The following is a 15216-nucleotide window of genomic DNA, read 5'->3' as shown; positions in this document are numbered from 1 at the left end:
GCTGCAGGGGGACAGCCTGCTCTACCAGGGGCCTCTCCACAGGCCGCAGGGGAACTGCTGCTGCCTGCCTGGAGTGCCTCCTGCCCTCCTTTTACCCTGGCCTTGGTGTGTGCAGGCTTGTTTCTCTCAACATTTTCTCACTCCTCTCTCCCAGCTGCTCTTGTACAAAGTTCTTCCTTTTCTTAACTGTTCTCTCAGAGAGGCACAACCAGCATCACTCACTGACTCCTCTATGGCCAGCATGGGGGTCGGGTCCCTTTTGGAGCCTGCTGGAGCTGGCTCTGGTCTGACACAGGGCATCTTCTGGACTCATCATAGAATCATTAAGGTTGGAAAAGACCTCCAAAATCATCTGGTTCACCCATCACCCTACCACCAGTATCACCCACTAAGCCTTGTCCCTAAGCACCAGGTCCAGCCTTTCCTTAAACACCTGCAGTGACGGTGACTCCACCACCTCCCTGACCAACCCATTCCAATGCCTGACTACTCTTTCTGAGAAGAAATGTCTCCTAATTTCCAACCTAAACCTCCCCTGGCACATCTTGAAACCATTCAGTCTTGTCCTATCGCTAGTTATCTACAGGAAGAGGTCAACCTCCAACTCCCTAAACCTTCCTTTCAGGCAGTTGTAGAGAGCAATAAGGTCTCCCCTGAGTCACCTCTTCTCCAGACTAAACAACCCCAGTTCCCTCAGCTGCTCCTCACAGGACTTGTGTTCCAGGCCCTTCACCAGCTTCGTAGCCCTTCTCTGGACATGCTCCAGGGCCTCGATGTCCTTCTTGTAGGGAGGGGCCCAAAGCTGAAAACAGTACTTGAGGTGTGGCCTCACCAGAGCTGAGTACAGGGGGACGATCACCTCCCTGGTCCTGCTGGCTACACTATTCCTGATGCAAGCCAGGGTGCCATTGGCCTTGTTGGCCGGGCACACAGTTGGCTCATGTTCAGGCAAGCATCAATCAGCATCCCCAGATCCTTTTCCTCTGCACAGCTTTTGAGCCACTCTGCCCCAAGCCTGTCGCGTTGCATGGGGTTATTGTGGCCAAAGTGTAGGACCCAGCCTTGTTGAACCTCACCCCATTGGCCTCTTCTCATAGAGGCCACCTCTGCAGAGCCCTCCGCTACCAAAACCTTTCCATATAAACCCAGTACAACAGGTCTGGGAGATCAGTTACCAGAAGGGGACATATATTGAAGCACTTTTTATCCATCTGTCTAGAACCTCACCACCAGTCTCCTCTTCATTTTGAGGTTAATCACTGGCTTCCTCTCCCTAGATAGTAGATATATAGCTTCAGATTTTTAATAATTTCAAATGCCATATTCTCAGTATTTTCTCATTATTTCTGATGTTTGTATTTCTAAATTTCCTAAGAAAAAGTGAGAACAAAGCAAAATCCAATAAATATCAGCAGGAACCCACTGATTTCATGTTGAAAGTTGCTATTTAGAGGATGGGGAGAGTTAGGTGTTTCCAGGGGTGCTGGAGTGACCAATGCTCACAGCAGAGAGCCATTTTAAGTCACCAAACAGGAAAGCACCAGCTGAAATCTCATGTCTTTCTGGGATATCAGCACCTTGTGCTAGGTGTAAAGAAAGGAAGCTCCTATACTTTGTATCCTGAGCACTGAATTTCCATCTGAAAATAGACATTCAAAGCAAGAAGCATTCTTAAGCAGGCAGGATCTGTAGGTGGTAATGCTATCACCTGTATATTTGAATGGTTGGATCATTCACCCTGGAAGTGTTCACAGAAATTTCCTTCCTCTGCCCAATGTCGGTTCAAGATCCATAGCAATTTGAACACAGGAACTTTTGAGGCTGTATTACAATTCAAAGAGGAAAACTTTCCATCTCTCATGAAGAACACAAGCATGCTTGCCTATTTTATCCATAAGTGTAAATGCTACATATAATGGAAAGAATAACAAATGCTCTGAATGTTCTCTGGATGGAGAACATGGCAATAAGCACACAATTTGAGGGGAGACCAGACTTGTCAGTATATATAAGACATTCTCAAAATAGGCAAATGGATAAAGCCCATAGGGAGATATAGGCCAAAGCCAAATTGATTTCTGGATCCCAGTCAGGCTCTGACATTGTTGAAGTATATCTCATGCCAATACTCAGACACTGCCAAATCTGAACCTATCTATCTTTTTCACGATTTAAATACCCCAGTTTCACTCACCCCCTACCTCCAGCTGTTGAAGTAATGACATTTTCAACAAAATATTTTTTCTTTAAAGACAGGAATAGGGACTGTAGAAGACAGAGAAGTTCCACAGGAAAAGTTGTCTCAGGGGAAAGCAGGATTTGTCATAACCACATAAGAAAATCCTATACTATAAAGGCTCAAGAGAATAGGAGGATTTGAACAACCAGACAGAAACTCAGGGATAATTCAAGGACAGTGGCAAATCTTTTCTTCAGTTGTTACTAGTGAAGATAATATAGAACATGACAAGTAGGAAGGAGGACATAGCCAGAATGGCTCAGGGGGGTGGATATGCTAAACTGCAAATTGCTATCCACAATTTGGAAACCGAGCACGTAATCACAGAGAGAAAAAAAATAGACTAGAAATGAGGAAAAAAGTTTCTTATTACGGGAGAGTTAAAGCTCTGGAACAGCCTTTTGATAGCAACAAAGGGCCCAAACCTGCCCATTTTTGACAGCTTCATAAATCAGTGCAGGGGATTCTATTAGAGACTGGACAGAAGAGACCCTAGATATTGTTGGCAGCTATAATGTTATGTTTATTCAGGGAACAGAGAGTCAACAAAGTCCTTGAGAGACCAATCACAATCACCCTTCTGCAGAAACAAAAACTACTCTTAGAATAACTAAAATTTCAGTCAGATGAAGTAATAACGCAGACAAAGCCAAACTTTGCTTCTAGGTCTTAAGATGATAGGGTACATATATATCAGTGAAATTCCATTAATTAATGGCTCTAGATTCACAAATTTTTAGAAAGTATGAATGTGGACCAAAAATGTGAAATTGGTAGCAATCTTGCAAAGATAATAATACCAGGAATTGATACTTTGCTTTGAATTTACTTTCTATTTTTTTTTAAATTTGTTTAAATAAAAGCAATTCTTTTTCAGAGAAACCCAGACATCTGTCAAGACTGCTCAATTGCTTTTTGCTTTGAAGATAAATAGCATGCTTTTATGTCCATGTGCACACTCTTCCGCTACACAGCTTCAGCCCACCAGAGACACTGAGTCTCTGAAAAACAACCAAAGGGAAGGAGGCCAGCTTTAATCACTTGTAGCTGATACATTGTGTAGCGTCGAGTGACCGGGGAGAAGAATAGTACGTAGGAGACAAAAGTATTGTATTCCTTACAATTATTCATCTTCAAAGGAAAGAAGGGCTTTGGCGATACAAAAAAAAAAAAAATAGTAGTGGTGCTGTAGTTATGCCATATTTGCTGCATCCTGTGTGAATTAGTTTCATTCAAGTATGAACTGTGTTGGTGGTTTTCTAATTTACATTATGCCTCTGAATGCTTTCCTTTAGTGCCTTTTGAGAAGAACTTACAGTTTTAGACAAATTGAATATTGTTCTCTTTCATGTACATCATCCGGATCCAGTCAATGACTTAGCTTTTTATAGCCCTTTTTAAATTTCATCTTATTTTTAGAGTGCAGAACTTTTTTTGATTTGTTGGAGCTTACTCTTTTGCAGAGACACATTGTTCTAGAAATCACAAGTGCTCTGTGGCTTCCCATAAACATGCAGGACCCTTCAGGAAGGATCGGAGGCTGGAAGAGCTGGAAATGCTGTAGAAGAATCTGAGGCTGGAGCACAGCACTGCAGTGCAATGCCACGTGTTATGGCAAATATCAGATTAAGTGGAGGAGCTACTTACTGTTCAACGTATTTTAAGCCTTTGCCATGCTTGTGACTTTGGGAAGGGATGGGGGAGCAGGGAGGCTGCTCTTGCTCAGCAGCACAGCAGTGACAGCACAATAAAATTGAAATAATTTGCTGTACTCAGCTGTGACAGAGCAATGCTTCTGGTTTCCCTGGCACTGGGGAACCATCAATTCCTCTCATGAAATGCAAGCCCTCAGAAGAGGACGCCAGTTCTTAACTTCAAATCCCCAGACCCTCTAAGGACAGGGAAATTGGAGCCTGAAGCCTGATGCCTGACTCTGATGAGGTATTTTTTCTCTCTCATGGGCAGCCCTGGACTGAATACCACTGTTTGTTCAGCCCCGAGCAGAGCAGGCTGAGGGGAGGCCTCATGGCGGCCTGCAGCTCCCTCACGAGGGGAGCGGAGGGGCAGGCGCTGAGCTCTGCTCTCTGGGGACAGCGACAGGACCCGAGGGAACGGCATGGGGCTGGGACAGGGGAGGGTCAGGCTGGGTGTTAGGGAAAGGTTCTGCGCCCAGAGGGTGGTCGGGCACTGGGACAGGCCCAGGGCAGGTGTCACAGCACTGAGCCTGCTGGAGTTTGAAGTGTTTGTACAACACTCTCAGACACATGGTCTGATTTCAAGGGTGGCCCTGTGTGGAGCCAGGAGTTGGACTTGATGATCCTTGTGGGCCCCTTCTAACTCAGGATATTTTATGATTCTGTCATTCTAGGGAGTCTATGGGGAAGCGAGACTTGTTTTTCCCCTTTCTTCCACAACTTTCTGACAGTCACTGCCCTGTCACTCTCCATCTGCAAATATGCCACTCAAATCCATTTTCACTTGCCTCTGAAGGCAACGTTGTTCCCCACTGTAGAAGCAGCTGGGTCCTTGGGTGCAGTCTGTGACAAGGACAGCAGGTACACTGTACGTACTTCTACAGGCCCTGTAATGCAGTGTCTGTTAGGAACAGTTGAAAGCCTACTTTAAAGAAAAAGGGAAAATGAAATGTCAGGGAGGCACAGAAAGCTGCCTCACCAGGGCTTTCAAGGGCAGGCATGTGTGTGAGTTTAGGCAGCTGTGGATCAGTGCAGCTCTCCTCATATGGTGCTGCACCCATGCAAATTAACCCAAGTAATCCCATGCTGGCACACAGAGCTACCTCAGATGTCTCCGCACTTGAGGCAATCTATACTTGAGATAATCTTCTGAGGAACAATGAAGAGCTATTGAAAGTAACTCGCACACTAATCCTCAAAGCAGGCCAACCCAGGAGTGTCACAACCCATTTTGCAGAGGAGGCACCAGAACTTCAAAGCCCAGCAGAAGGCTTTGGGAACGGCAGTGCCCAGTTTTGAGGTTCCCTGCTGCCTGGTGGAGTCCTCTACCCGTGAGGAGGAATGCAAGCTTGCAAGTAGCTCAGGGCAGGGGTGGGTGCCAACGAGTGGGAGCAGAGACCCATGCTGCTAACCAGGACCTGCTATCAGGAAATGCTAAACAGAGCAGTTCTTCTGAAGATGTCTGTTGATAAGGTATTTAAGTTTCATTGTTCGCTTGCTGGCCACAGTAGGTTGTCCACAGCTCGAAGTGTGTAATTTTGTAATTTTTGCATAGCTAATGAGTGCTAACCTGCGTCCTCTGCATGCTGTAGCTGCTTTTTCTTTGTTATGTTACCACAGAAAGATCATGTTCAAAACCTAGTCTGTAGAAAGCCTCCAAAATACAACAGATTTATAGTACAAAGGTATAGCATAGACTGATACTTATTAGTGAAGCACAGTAAACATCTTTTATGAAATTTCATCAGTATGAAATTCAGCAAGATTTTTTCAAATGGCAAGATTTTTTCAAATGGCCCCTCATTATTGGTCTCTTTGGTCCCATTGGAGTCATCTGTGAAACTCCCATTAAACAGAAAAGAAGCATGTAGGAAATGTTTACCACTTTCACTCCATTTATCTTCTAAAGTAAGTGGTGCTCCTATGTGCCTAGGTCTATGTGTTCAGCAACTCAACAGGCAACTCTGAAGCAAGAAACAGTGCTAAAAATATATAAAATATATATAAATTGTATATATATATATTTTATATAAAATATAAAAACAACTGTCTCCTCTTACTGGAGCAAGATAATGTTATAGGCAGAGGCAGAATTTCTTTGTGTTTTTTTCTTCTAACAAAGGGTGAAAAATGTTGTCAGAGTTAGCGGGAACGTTTGCAATATATATTTATATATATTTACATTTATATTTATATTTATTTATTTATATATTATATGTCTGCAATATATACGCTCAGCTCTGTGCTAGAGAACGCCAGGCAGTGCAATCCCACGCAACAGCTCGGCTGAGCCTTTCACTCAGACAATGTACCCTGGGCTCAGAGCACTTCTGTGTAGAGGAAAAGAGCGTCTGGGCAGCTGCTCTGTAGCAGAACTCCCTGCACTTTCTTTATCTCACCTTTACAGCTGTGAGCTCTCTTCACTAGTTCGTCTTCCTCTCTTCACATACAAGCCATTATGAATTGTTAAGGAATATTGCATAAGGTATTTTACTAATAAGAGGTTACCCACATGATGCAAACCCCTATTAGATGAGACAATGCTATCTATCTGCCCTGACAGGTTTGTGAACTGAGTAATTTTATTATGCGCTTGATGCAGTTTTATCTTCCAGTAGCATATACAACTGCAGAGGATCACTCAACAGTTTGCTTTTATTGCAATGTTTTGGGCAGAGACCATCTCTTGTATAAGCAGAGCCTAGCACAATGGGAACTTGATTTCGTCTGTATCCTCCAGATATTTCTGGGACGCAAATGCTAACTATTATCAGTTCACGCGCCTGAATTTTTCCTGACATGCTCACCGCACAGGCACCCACACTCACAGCACACGCACGTGCCCTTGCAGCACACACAGAGATGGGATAGAGAGTGAGATGAGGCAGAGAGATGGTTAAGAGAAGGTTTAATGAGAAGATACAAGAAGACAGCACAGACTGCAGTGACCAGGCTCAGGGCTCAGCCAGACAAGCACAATGACTGTCACTGTTCAGCATGTGCCTGGCCCCTTTTGTACCCCTCTCTGTCCCCCACCTATTTGTCCCTCCTGGCTCCCCTTTTCCCACACGTCCCGTGCAGCTCTGTCCATCCCTGCACCCCTCCCAGCCCAGCTCCCCAGTTTACAATCTCATCCATTGCAAAGTCCAGGTTGATCTTCCTGGAAGCGGCACCTGTGCCTTCTTGCTAGCCCATCAAGCAGTGTGACCATGAAGCTTGTTTCTTGGCATTGCCTCTTTGTTTTGTCAAGTCTGCATTTCTGCCTATTTTGTGTCTGGTTTTCCCCTTTTCCCCTTAGTTTCCTATTTGACAGGGTTCCTGATCAGATTATCTCACTGAAATAAACATTCCCACACTCTCCTGTGCCCTCAATGCGTGTGACTGAGCAGGTTTGGTTCCCGTCACTGCCTCCCCTATCATTTGTCAGCCAGGTGTGTGCCCCTGCATGTTCTTGTTTATGGCTTCCTCCTTTCTTATTATCCCTTGAAAAACATCCTTGGCCAAATACCCTTAGAGAAGCAGACGCTCTCCTTCCACACACCTGTAGATGTCGGAGCGTATCTAACTTGGGCGGGGAGGAGCTGAACCAGCTGAGATCCGTGGCTCCAGGACAGGGACCAGAACGAGAGGAGTCCCCATGGGAACCAGGACCGACTCAGCTGCTGAACCAACCTGCAGTCCTTCCTCCTCCCCGCACCAAGGCAGCACTTGCTGGCCCTGGTCTTGCTGCAGCGGTTAGAAGATAGCTGTGGTGGCTGTGACCGTTTCAGCTCTCTCCAAGGCACAGGACACAACTGGCAAGCTCTGCGAGAATGAGTGCAGCCAGAGGGTGTGGGGTTTAGATCCGGAGAACAGGCCCTAGGTGTAACGCATGACTACCTCCATCCTGCTTTTTGTAGCCCTGTCAGCCACACACAGCTCAGGAACGCCTGCATCTCACCCACTCAGCATATACACCTGCCTCCTGGCCCCCAGGAGGGGCTGGTCACCTTCACGTAGGGGTGGAGAGCTCCACAGGGGGAAGAGCAATTAAGATCAGGTTTTGCCGTCAGCAACCACATGTCTTTGTACCACTGCCCGTTTTGTGCCTTTGGAAAGTTCAGCCCTGCATGTGTTTAGCTTGTGGTGCTTTAACGGATCGGCCAGCCTTGGGAATCGAATTGTCATTGAATCCAGTCATTCCAAACCAGATTAGGCATTCGTCTTCAAATTAAAATGTTAAATATAAAAATCAATGGAAACATTTTGCTGTCACACTCGGGATTGCTTTAGAGATGCAGTTACAGGTTTCAGGCAGCCGTGGTTCACTGCAGAGCCCAGGAGCACCCCTCAGTCTAGAGCCATGCCGCCACTTCCCTTCTGCACACACACACGCAGCAGTTGCTCATCCAGGTGACGCACTCCTGGACCAAGAACACACAGCATACATCTCTTCAAGCGGATCTGCTACTGATGGAGGAAGTTTTTAGTCCCCCCGAGTTCATCCTTTCCCCATTTCCTGCACCAGTCGTTCCTCCCCCCTGCATTGTGCCAAGTGGCGGATCCACAACTTGTCTGGCTGCGCCCTAGCACACGGGGCAGGTGTCTCCCAGAACAGGGTCTGTGGCTGGACACAGGGAGCACGGCGAAAACCTTCGGTGATGGCAAAATAAGAGCAAACTGTGTAGCACTTTGAGAAACAACAGTCAGCAGAAAGGTCTCCCTTCAATATCCCTAATGCAAGCAGACAAAGATTCCCACAGGAAACTGCCCCACAACTCCTGAAATTGTAACAAGAAAAATTCTTGAGCAACATCTCAGTAACGCTTGTGACAGCTACACCGAGTCACACTTCCCTCAGAGGAGATGTTTTACACTCCTCTCTGCTGCCACAGCAGGGAACTCTGCAGCTTTGTGCGCATCACTTCCTAGGCGGGAGCGATGCTTACAGCTTGCGTGGGACCTATTTGTCCTGAACCAACGTATTCCCAATCAATTTCATTGACATTATGGGACCATGACAATGTAGCATAGCAGAACAGGCTCTTTAATTTTCCTGAAACACATCGATCTCACAAAATATACAGAATTAATTCATGGTACAAATCAATGGATGAAAAATCCAAATATGATGCCAAATATTCATACCCCCTTTTGCAAAAGAAAGTGACAGCACAATGTCGGAGGGAGAGCGATTCTGTTTGCAGTTGAGGAGAGCCCAGCAATAAAAGACCTGGCTATATTCCAAGTCTAATGTGTTTTATTGAAACACACACACCACTCTGGGAACACAGCAGCTCCTGTCACGACTGCTGTAACAACCACACTGCCTTGAGTGGCTCGTCTAATCTTTATCTCACATCGTATTAACAGACAGGCCAAAAGAGAATCGAGTAGTCCACCCAAATCCTCACAAGTTCTCAAGAAAGCAAGCTAGCAGAAACAAAGATGACTAAATTAGCCTGAAATCTGTGGTCCAAAAAATCAACTTTTTTTTTTTTTCTGGCAATGCTTAATGAGAATGTCATTTCAGGCATTGTCATGCAAAATGTGTCGCTGTTATTTACTGGGGCTGCTAGCCCAAATCCTTTCCATATTGCTGCCTCCAGCACCTGGGGCGGCACATACATGGGCTGGGCATGGTGAGAGCGTTCCCCTGAAGGAAGGAGAGCAGCAGCCAGGACCAGCGACTTGAAATGGCTGTGAAGTTCAAAATTTCAGCTGGGTACACAAAGGCATGGGTAGAAAGAGGCAGCAGATATATTTATTTCCATCCTCCCGGGTCTCATCTTGCCTTGGATGGGGGATGCTCCAGCCAGCTGTAGCCCACTGAAAGTGCTTTGGTGGCAACAGCTCCGACGCAGGTAGCTCCTCAGGAAGCAGCTCATGGGCTCCCCACCCCTATGTGTGGATCAGATAGCTCTGCTGGATTTAAAGTAATCCAAATGATAAACTTCCGTGTCACTAGTGCTCAAACATTAATTCATTATTTTGACTGACAAATGCAGAGCAACGGCACTGTGCATCTTTGGAAATGTGACTGTGTGACTAGTTTTCGGCTTTCCTCCTTTCTTGATAGCTTACAATAGTCCTAAGTTATTACTCAAGCTTAGCATTTTAGTCAAAACGAGAGCAGTTTTTCTCCAAAATTGATCTTGTGTGTCTCTACTGGCAGCCACCCACAGTCAGACTTCATGCGCCCTAGTGCTGGAAACGCGCTTACCCGAATTAGATATCCCGTCACAGCACGGCGCGCTCACTGATAGCAGAAGCGTATCGGTGCCGCCTGTGCCCTGGGAATCAGCTGCTCACCCCTCATCTTGCTGAAGATTGAATTTATAGCATTTTTCATTCGAAGGCTCAACTGTAAAGACGCCAGATTTGTGTGTCAAGTCAGCTCAAGAATAATGCTACATCTCTGGCATTCTCAAATGGGTTTTAAGGCTCACTATAGCAAAGCCGCTTTACAGAGCTCGTTCTTTATTACAGTCCTTACCTTTACAGCTTCGTTTTCTCAGCTACTTCAGAGGCAATGAAAATAAAGCAGCTGCCAATCTAATCCATTCCGTACACTGAATTATTCTGCAAGCTCAGCCGGTGCTGTATTGCCGGCAGGAACTTGCTTCTTCAGTAATTCTTCTCTACTTTAAAAAAATAAATAAATTAAGAAATAGTGGATTTGCATTTTTCCTTTCAGAAATACAGAGGAAGCTGTGACCGAACTAAAATAAAATAAAATAAAAAAGGTAAAGGAACTACTTCTGCTCCAGTTATGGGCTGCCTGGACAGCACATGCAGCGTTTGCACCGTTCCCTTCCCTCACCACGATGCCACCGTCCACCTGTGCTGAGCTCCTCGTGTGGGACCTGGGTTACCCTGAGCTGGGAGCTGCGGTGTGCCAGGTCTTCCCGAGAAGAGGCTCTTTTGGGACGAGGTGATGGCCCTTCCCCAGTGCCATGAAAGTCTCTGCACTGGCAGGAGGCGCGTTTACCATCGGCCCTACAACCACAGCAGTGGGAGTGCAGAGACTTGGGGTGGGTGTGCTTCATTGGCATTGTTTTGCTGGAAAGACGGTCAGAGAGGTGAAACACAAGCCCCTGACGCAGCAAAATGCTTTCACCGAGGTTTGTGTCCACCTGAATGAAGGCCAGGCCAAGGCACAACATAAACATCCTCTTAAAGGTTTCAGTACAAAGGAAAGGACTACTGGAAGAGGGCACCTGCCATGACCGACCGGGAGGGTGTTGCAGGCAGTGCTCCGTGTTGCCACCTAGGAAATCTGCCCTTGCACAGCAGCCCGAGGCTTCAGAGCTGGCTGATTTACTTGCCGGCGTGTTGCAAAGCCCAGATTTATGGAACACACCAGTGGGAGCCCCACAGGCAAATAATTTCCCGTTTCACCCCATGCTTCAAATCTGGGAGTGCAGCAAAGCGTCCTTAGCTCTGAAGGCCTTACTCTCTGTGCTTGTTCATGACGGGTATAAATCAGTAATTAAGCTCAATCACAGAACAGCATGTCCTCGTCATTGTCTGGGAGAGTGGGGTCTGACGGTTTTTGTCTGCTGGCTGCGGCTTTGCTCTCCCTGAAGAGGAGTCACAGGGTGCGCGCCTCACACAGGACCACGTTGTGCCCTGCCTGACCAGCCGCAGGGGTACAGGCAAAGGTATCTCTTTGCAGAAAGAGAACAGAAAAAAGAACGGTGCCAAATTTACACCAAAGCTCACTCAAGACCAGAATTTGCAATGGTTTTGAGGAATGGCATTGAAGTAGATAAAACTGGGGAAAGTCTAAAGCTTGGGTAACCATTAGCCAGAACTTCTCCTGCAAAATCTTCTGTGAAAAAGCAAATTCTGGCTGTCATTCTTATCTTCTACATCTTACAGGAAAAAATGATAAGGAACAATTCCGTGTGATACAGACACATGAAATCGAGACTACTCTGGTAGCTAGCTATTGCTGAGTATCCCTCTTGAATTATAGCATTGAGTACTTACGGCAGATGATTCGATTAAAGACCTTTGCAAGTATACAAGTATACTTTATCACGGTTAGGTAGGCCCTCCGAGTGGAGAAATAAGCAGCACGGTTTGTGTTGGATGACAGAGCTGGATACAGCATGATCAGCCCCAGTTTGATCAAGTGACTACAAGCAACTTCAAGCGATTCAGAAGAGTTCAGCACCCAGGAGGCACCCTAGGACATGATCAGATATTACAGACCATTCTGGTCATGCTTAGCTGTTATTAATGAAACAATAATAACAACCATATTTTACCTTTGAACCAAGCATATGTGCTTTGGAATTGGCCGGACCATAAAGGTTTGCAGAGGTACTCTGAGGACTGAAAATTCACGCAAGAGAATTCAGCCAATTCGAGATGCAAGGAGTTAATGACACTGTGCACAGCAGCCTGTAGCTGTTTTTATTTATTGATGATACACAGTACTTCCAGCAGCCTGCAAAGCCGACTGGCTTACCATCATGACCAGCTACAGCTCATCTTTCTCTCTCCATTCACCTCCTTGTCAAGTTATAGCAGTCTATGATCTTAGCAGCTGTAGCTCTTTCCCAGAGAAATCCTGACTTCTGTTAAAAGTTTGTCAGGAACAAAGTCAATACCACCTAATCAAAAACTGGTATAATTTTGAGAACGGAACTGGCACTGATTTGATTCGATAAAGGACAAGTTTATCAACAAAATTAACATGCCCAGTGCAGAATTTATGTCTATCCATGAGGGAAAATCACAGGACCACAAAGACGAGATACACACACACACCCCCCATAGGTTATTTGGGCCACCTCTCCTCCATGTGTGTTACTCGTGCAGGGCCCCACATTCATGTACATTCAGTGCAAATTCTCCACAATATTTGGCTCTGAGTTTCTGACGCTGTCACGGTTTCTTTCCTTGTAAGAAGAGTGACAAGCTGAAATTTGGTGGAGGCGCTGGCTTCCAAGTCCCCATGGACACGCGTGTTGGAGGGGGGTATGTACAGAAACATTCTGCTTTTCTACCTAAGTAGTTGTGGTTTTGTAACATTCTCCCCATCTGCCCCAATCCCTTGAACCTCCCCTGGCAGTGTTTTCATGCTCTCTGCCCAGGCTGTGATCTCAGGCACCTTCCCTCCCCAATTCATTCAGGCACAACGTCTAGCATTAATGCACGACGGGCTTTCCTCAGCTCCACCTGCAATAAAACCGAGCCTGGCTAACCAGCAATAACAACAGCAACCCCTTTTCAGGTTTATAGCTCTACTGCTCAAAATGCTCTTACTGAGAAGTGATCTCCTCCTGGTTTTACATGCAGAATAGCTATCCACACCAGTGTCCACCGTGGGGAGATTTTGGTGTGACGTGGGGGCCTCTCTCCTGCGCACGCCCCGCACGCTGCCCAGCTCCACGGGGCTCTGGTCGGCAGCCACGGCTGAGCTGCGCCAGGAGCTGGGGGCAGCCACAGCAAGAAGCAAGCTGGACTTACAAGACCCTGCTGGTCCACACCTCCCCCCAACTCCTTTCCAGGAAAAATAGAAAGAAAAGAAGGGATGATACGGCAGAAGCCTCCGTGTCAAGTCCTCCTTGTTATTTTAGAGACCAGAGCAGAAGGGCTTGCACCTGAACCCTTCAGTGCACCGAACCCTTTGCCTGCAGCAAACAGAGATAATGAAATTAGGGGAGGCTGTTAAGCACTGGCGATAAGCGAGCCCTGGACACACAGAGGAGTGTGAGCATCGTTTAATAAACTGTAGCATTTCTTTCACCTGTTTATTTGCAGATTGCTGATCACTTTCTTTCTAGCAGTACTGGTAAACTCGGGATCAGTCTGTCAGTAACATTTATTGATTGCAAATTTATTTTATCATGCAAATTTATTGATTACTCTTAACTGTCACTGCCTTCAGATACTCTGGCCAAATTGTCCAAAACCAATTTGTTTTAGAAAAGATAGCCAGTCTGGCTTCCCTTTCCCTGCTGCATGTCTGTTTGTCTGCATGTGCGTGCGTGCGCCTTTAGCAGTGCCAGAGCAGGTGTTACTCGGTGATATATCGACACCGAAATTAATGCTTACTCTCAAAGCAGTCGTTGTGCATCGGATTCAATCATTGTCCTGGAACAAGGGCTGTTCCCTCCTCTAACCTGCAGGCACGTTTATGTGGGCCTCTAGGGTGAATCCTGTAATGATTTCCAGCCCCACTGCAGGGCACAGCTCAGTTTCGGCCACAGGCACATTATCTACGTTTCATTTACAAAAAAAATGACTGTTAAGTCATCCCATTGGGTTGTCAGGTGACACAACTAGTAGTGTAACTACTGAATATTGCAAAATAAACTAAATGCAAAGTCCTTCAGTAATGCAGTGACTTTATCATGTAACTAGGAATAACAAGCATCCTCTCGTTCAATCATTTTTATTCTAAAGTTACAGCAGTTGCACCAGTGACAGTAAATCACCTTGAATACGTACCAAGGAAATCACTGCTGAGAACAACAGGTACTTAAAACCCCACAGACGACTCAGCCACTTCAGATTTCTTGTGCTCCTTTGTGTGTCCTCAGTCCCTCTGTCAACGACAGTATTTATAGTGTGCTGTCACATGCTGAGGAAGCTTGGACGGTATAAAGGCACAAGAATAATTAGAAATGAAACAAAATTGAGCACCCTGGAGTAGCGACAATAAGAAAACCAGAAGGCTTTTGGAAAGCAGTGCATTTATTCCCACATCTCATTCTGCAGTCTTCCGCTGATGCTATTAAAATGCCTCAGCACGAGGCAATGTTTTTATTTTATTGTGCGACAGTCTCTTTTACTGCAAAAAAAGTGAGTTGCGTTTGCCAAATTCCCATTTTAATTTAGGGAATTTAAAGGTATAAACAGAATACAAGATGATCACATTTTTTCCTACACATGCAAATGTACAACGTGGTAACAGCGGCTTTTTTGACAGTCAAAACTGGCAGAATTTCGGCAAGTTTCTACTGATACTTCCACAACAGTAAGCGGCAAAACAGTAAACTCCCCCAGGAGAAACTCCTGCAACACGAATCCCGGTGGAGAGCCTTGTATATCGTGTGCCAAACGCGCTGTGCGCTGCACCGGGCCTGGCAGTCAGGTGGCACAGAGATCCGCATTCCTCGTGGGCAGAAAGCACCGAGCTCAGCGCGGGCAGAGCAGAAATGCGGGTTTCTCTTCAGCCAGCCGTGCGGATTGCAGCGCAGTTCGATACTGTGAAGGGTTTCATAACACGGCAACTGCAAGTTACAGGCACGAACTCCTTTCGGATGTATTTGAAAAACTTACAAA

At 46.0% G+C, this 15216-nt stretch overlaps 1 long non-coding RNA gene across 1 annotated transcript; it reads left to right on the top strand.

The window, feature by feature from the left end:
* Window positions 1–5205: 5205 nt before the first annotated feature.
* On the top strand, window positions 5206–15138 carry LOC310897280. The gene is made up of 2 exons (XR_014582181.1): window positions 5206–5406; window positions 10610–15138. It is a non-coding gene; the product is annotated as an uncharacterized lncRNA (long non-coding RNA).
* The last annotated feature ends 78 nt before the right edge of the window (window positions 15139–15216 follow it).

This window comes from Anser anser (genome assembly GCF_964211835.1).
Source record: "Anser anser genome assembly, chromosome: 3".
In the NCBI taxonomy this organism is placed as follows: domain Eukaryota; kingdom Metazoa; phylum Chordata; class Aves; order Anseriformes; family Anatidae; genus Anser; species Anser anser.
This window is presented reverse-complemented; position numbering and strand designations above follow the sequence as displayed.